We start from the raw sequence: 6,078 nt of genomic DNA, 5'->3' as shown, positions 1-6,078 counted from the left end.
TGTGTGTGTGTGTGTTTTCTTCTGTGTGTACACATACCTCTGTGTGCTTGTGTACATTTGCAGGCATAAACACTGCACATGTTGTTTAAAAGGCTTCTATAACGTAACACACACACACACACACACACACAGGGCCTTCCTGCCAACACCAGGCCTGCACTGATTGGCTGCTGTGGATGATTGGCGACGTCGTGCCCCCACCTCAGGGAGTTTGAGCCCAGCCGTGTTTACTAAGATTAGCCCACTGTACAGTACAGCACATGGTTGACAGCACACTCATTACAACACAGACACACACAGCAAAGAGTCAAGATTCAAAGCTGCAGTGGACACAAATGTACAGGAGCTCAGCTTCACATTCATGAATTTGTGTTTCACTCTACGGTTTATAGTAAACAATAATATTGATATAAATCCATTCCTAACGTCCTCTACTTCCCTAACCCCAGTATTCTTCAGTGTGACCCTCCCTTAGAATAAAGGTCACGTTTCAAAATAGTTTATTCCTAATGCTGAGCACTGATAAATGTTTGCTGACATTAGCAGTAGTTTGGCAGAGGGCGCGGCCATGTCCGTGTAGCAGGAATTATTATTTCTGTAAAGTCCAATTTTGAAAGCCTGATCACACACAAATCTGTGTCTGTTTGACAAACTCCATCTTCTGTTTTCCTCACTGTGGCTTCATTCTGAGACACTTTTTGGTGTAGAAGTGAAAGCAGTGATAAAAAAAAAAAAGAAGATACATTCAAGAGTAAGTAAATGGACGGATAAAACTGGCCTCATGAGTTAAACACCAGTCACCATTTGAAATAATTGTGTCTCTATTGCAACCTTTTGACTTATTTTTTAGATTATATATTTTAAAAAAACATTGGAAAACATTCCTTTGACCTTTAGTTGGAGATTAGACTTTACACATTTGTAATATATTATTATTCAGTAACTGTTAGTCTTTATTCATTATTTTTCATCCTATTTGCCTCCTAACCTGTAAAGCACTTTAATTCTAAATCTTTTTTACATACTGTTGCATAAAACAGACAGAGCTGTGGTTGAACAAAAAACAACGTTTCTACACAGAAGTTAAAGGAAGTTTCATAACCAAATTCTGGACCAAAGTCACCAAAGCAGTGAAACACAACTTCCTGGAGCTTCTCTCTTCCAGAACTGTTTATCCCAAATGGTCGATGTTAAGGTCTTTAAAGATTTTTTTTTTAGAAAATGTCCTTTTTCCTCCAGTATTTGTGAACATGATCCCCACAGGAGGAGGAGTTTGTTTACAGGTTTCTTTGGTTCTCTCTGTTTTTCCACACAAACATGTTCTCTCTGTTCTGATTGGTTCGGTTCTGTTTTGTTCTGTCACTCTGCTGAAGGACGGTAACAAACGCAGACGGGAGGGAAGTCGCACTGACTCATCTCAAAGACAGATGATAACAGGAGACGTCCAGGTGTGTGGGCGGGCATGAAGATGATGGAGACAGGGGAATGATGTGAACCCGCATTTGTCGCTCGGTCGAAGAACAAAGATGATAGTAGTGGAAGGAGGTGCAGAGGAGGAAGGAGGCGCACACACCAGATTCAATTCAAGGCACAGACTGGGAGGAAATCAGACTGCAGACACCAGGGGTCAACACTAGAGAAACGACCCGTACCATTTATTTATCAGCCCACCTCAGAGCAGCATGTGTGTGACCTTTGACCTCCCTCTGATAACCTTCTCTACTCCTAATGTGACTGCCTGTCATCTGGAGAGTCTCCATCAACCCCAGTCAGACACAGGACAGCAGAGTCTTTGTCAGACTGACGTCCACATTGGCGAGACAGACAGACAGACCAAATAAAAGGAACAAAGAACCGATCCAGACACTGATACTCACTGCTACATCAAAACAACCTGCGGGCCGGGGCACAGATGAAAGAAGAGATAAGGAAGCAGAAGGAAGCAGGACAGAACAGAAGGAATTGTCATCGGTGCAGTTTAAGTATTAATTATCTATCACCTTTATTGATTGGTTAACTGGTTAATTAATCAGTAAACGGTAGAAAATCAAAAAGGGAATGTCAGGATTTTTTTTAGATGAAAACAAACCTAAACTTTGTCTATTTGTGATGTAAACAATGTGAACAGAGCCGACTTTATGGAACAGGAGATACTGCAGTACTATTACTGTGAATGGGTATTTCACCACAGTAAAATCCTCAGGTATTTGTCTGAAGTGCAGTGAACTATTCATTATGCCCTGCTCAAAACCAGGAACCTTCAAAGACAAAGGAAACGACCGGGGTCAAATTCCCCATTCATCTTTCAAAACAAAGGTTGGAGACTGAAACGTCCTGGTTTAAATGGTAACTGGTTTAAAAACAAGTTGTGGTAATAGAGATGGACAACTAAAAACTAACAAATTAATTTACAAAATAACTAATATTTTCAATTGGAAATATAAACGGCCTGAACCTGTGAGAACACGTCATTTAGTTTTTGGAGCCAATTTTTTTTCGAACATACGTTCTGTGTCAGAAAAGAGGAGAGGGTGCTAACACCCACAAGTTGAAGCTAACATGTTGTTAGCCTTAAATTCCTGTACAGCCAAACATGCCTAGTACAAAGAGGCTAACAAAAGGACAACAACCTTTTTTTTTAAAGATAGCGTTACCAAAATCACAATATGCTACGTTAGCAGCCTGCTACAGGCTAACTGCCTAAAGCAGCAATTACTGTTACATCTGATGTTTGGATGTTCCAATAGTTTCCTGTCCCTAATGAGTTTGACCATTCCGTGGGCAGACACAGGAGACAGAGACGAGACTGAACTATTACACGAGCTTTTATTCCTCAGAAAGTTAACTGCACAGGAACCTATCTGGATCCGATTGAAGGTATTGACAGAAATCGGTACAGGCAAGTCACACGTATAGGTGCGTCTTTAATTAAGGTAAAATCCCCACATTCTGAAGTCAAGCATCGTCATAAATGCTAATGTCCATTAGCACGTCTTCTGTCATCAGCCCCTGTTCTCTCTCTCTCTCTCTCTCCTCTGCTGGTTGGGATGGCGAGCAGTGACAATGTTAACATTGAGGAGCTCAGGCGTCCATATGCTATCAAGTGATAAAGCAGCCAGCGCGTGGGAGAAACACACACATACCACCACTGACTTCCATTTCCTGTCTCTCACCCACCAGGTCTAACTAATGCAGCAGATGACCACAGAGATATGTGTGTGTGTGTGTTTGTAGACACAGTGAGAATGTCCCTCAATAGAATGGACGTCTTTTTTTATACAGCGTCACGTGCAGACACAGGCTGATGTTCAATAAAACGACTGTTGATGGACAAACACAACCACACAGAGAAGCACAGTCATATCATTGTGTCATTGTGATGCGTATTTACTATACTTCCACTTCTGGATTTCACTGCGGGTAAAGTGTTCTTTGGATAAAACACTTTCACTCTCTCTTTGCTTAAGATTTTCTCTTGGTTTAATTTGACTAATATTTGTGCTTTTTCTCATCTCATCACTGTCAACAAAACCCAAAAAAACTCTAAACTGAATCTGCTTTGCTGTATGGTGGAATTTGGTGGAAGATTAAGTCCCTAAATGAAGATTATACCAACATCAGAAGTGAAGAATGTCGTTTTTGACAGGAGTTTCATTTCAAATTCCATTGGAGAATTGAATGAATTATTAATATATAAAAAACAGAGAAGTTGTCACGAGTGTCAACGCTGAAGGCAGCCATGTTACTTGTTACCACTACGTTTTCACATTAACCTGAACCAACACGATATATTTTCAGTTTCAGTAGTAAATGTAGTTAACTGTGTTCTCGTACACACTGGGACATGAATGGTCATATTTAACCATCGACTAACTTCATTAGTAGTTCAACTGTACAGGGGTATAAGAAAATATCATTACACTAAAAAATCGTTATATTTTGTTTCACGATATCGTATCGATATGGTATCACCGTATATATATATTTTTTGTCAATAATTAACGGACAAATATTCATGGTGTTCCATTGTAGCAGCCTGATGTTTAGCACGTAGCAGCATCGTATGTTTACTTTGTTGACAGCTTTCCTAATCGTGCCTACAGTATTGCAGATATCGCAACACATCGTATCGTAGCCCCTGTGTCGTTGTTATACGTATGACATCGCCAGATTCTTGCCCATACACACCCCTACTGTGAACGCAGTATTCATTCCAAACATGAACAACAAAATTCAAAAGCGATGACAGATTTGATACCACAGGTGAATTACTGCCTGATTCAGTTTACCTTTGTCATCAACGAGGGAGGCTTCGGTGTTAAAGCTAAGGAAGACACGGACGACAACAAATTACTACACTAGGTCCTGGATGTTAGGTAACGTTTCCATGACAACATATACTGCCAGGCGAATTATATGAGCTGTAATGTTCAAGTGTGCTGGCACCACAGCAGCATAAAGTGTGCTGTTCTGTCTCAATGACAAAAACCTTCTCTGGATCGTCTGGTCGAACGACTAAAACTAAGGACTGAGTAAAAGCACTGCAGCTTCCAGTTAGAATGAGGATCATTAAGCGTCATATTAAGTGACCACGGCCTATAAAAAAGATACCTGAGACAAAGTCAATATGGGGCCTAAGCCAGGCCTGTGCTGCAGGCCCACTCGACCTATTTTCAGCCCACAGTCGATGCAGGCTGCGTGGAGTGGACTTCATGAATGGGAGTTGGCAGCTGCCACCTCCCGCTGAATGGCTGACAGATGAATGGGGAGTGGGTAGGCTGGTTTAGGAAGGCCGGTCAGAGGGTGAGGGTCAGTACATCCCATCACATCCCATTAGATGACAGCAGCGTCCCCCACCCCCAAACCCTCCCAGGAGGTCAGCTGACCAGACCTGAGTCCCAGAAGGCTGTTAAATGGATTATCTGAAAAGCTCCTTCAAACAGAGGAAAACACCCCAGCAGCACTTCATCCACTGTCTCTGAGCGTGATCAACACCTAAACACACCGCTGTCATCCTCACACAAGGCGGGATTCATCATCAAAACACTGCCCCCTCCTCCACCTCCTCCACCTCCTCATCTCCCTCCTCCTCTTTCTCCTGCTCCTGCTCAGCACCTGAAGGTTTGTTGTTGTCTTCAACAAATGTTGTTGCCTTTCCATCCTCCTCCATCCTCATCATCATCATCATCATCCTCATCATCATCATCATCATTAGCCCTTCACAACACATGCTCCAATCAGAACGAAGCAGACGCACTAACAGAGAAATAAAACGCAGCAGCAGCAGCAGCTCCTCTCTCCTCACCTCAGTGCAGGACTGCTGTCATGACGCTGGTGTCTGTGTGCGGAGCCTGGCGTTGCTGTGGAGATGCTCACTTCCCAGAATCAGACATGTCTCGCCCGCTCCTTCTTTTTCTCTGCCCCCGCTTCACATGAGCTCAGCTCCTCTCGGCTCTGCCTCCATCTCTGACTGTTTGCTCGACGCACTCTGTGCTGTTGCTTCTGTGCTCTTTCAAGCACTGACAAGTCACCTAGTAGCAGAGACAAACGCTACTTCCGGTACAAGCCTTCAGAATAAAGTTTCAGAAATGTTGTAAATTCATGGTTCCTAAAAAGTAAGCGGTTGAGCCAGCAGGAAAGGCCTTTTTAATGGGGGTACAAGAATTATAAAGTTATACTATGACATATTTTGTTTTTCTCTTTTTCGAGGTGTAACGGATTTCCCGCTAAAAATGACCAATAAGTGACAATAGCAAAACCAATAGGATGCAGATGAGCGATTGAAAAACAATAGAGGTACGTGTGTCAGTTGAACATATCTTCAAATAAAACATGTGTGTGTTTCGACTGTACAAGGCAAACATGTTGGTGGAGGTCAGAGCTGTTTGGAGAACAATATTTAAGAATTAATGCGTCTTGGATTATGAGTCACATTGACTCGCGTGAGGCTTTTATTTTGAAGGGCCTTTGTCACTTAGACCCCTTCCCTCTGTGGCTAAACTGAGGACAACTTCCTTCGCTGGGGGGCGTGAATGTGTTCCAGTCATCCACTCAAAAGCCACCATGACTGCCCTTAAA

The 6,078-nt window shown here is 42.5% G+C and overlaps 1 protein-coding gene across 2 annotated transcripts in view; it reads right to left on the bottom strand.

Annotated features, from left to right (window-relative positions):
* sh2b2 (SH2B adaptor protein 2) overlaps nucleotides 1-5,511 on the bottom strand; it is a 19,069-nt gene extending 13,558 nt beyond the window's left edge. For both annotated transcript variants that reach the window (XR_003049580.1, XM_008309691.3), the window contains exon 1: nucleotides 5,306-5,511. The gene's annotated coding sequence lies outside the window, so the exon portion shown is untranslated. The remainder of the gene's footprint in view (nucleotides 1-5,305) is intronic.
* Nucleotides 5,512-6,078: the final 567 nt, after the last annotated feature.

The sequence above is a fragment of the Cynoglossus semilaevis genome, chromosome 4 (assembly GCF_000523025.1).
Source record: "Cynoglossus semilaevis isolate Cse_v1.0 chromosome 4, Cse_v1.0, whole genome shotgun sequence".
Classification (NCBI taxonomy): Eukaryota; Metazoa; Chordata; class Actinopteri; order Pleuronectiformes; family Cynoglossidae; genus Cynoglossus; species Cynoglossus semilaevis.
The sequence above is the reverse complement of the archived record's forward strand: the minus strand, read 5'-3'. Positions and strand labels throughout refer to the sequence as shown.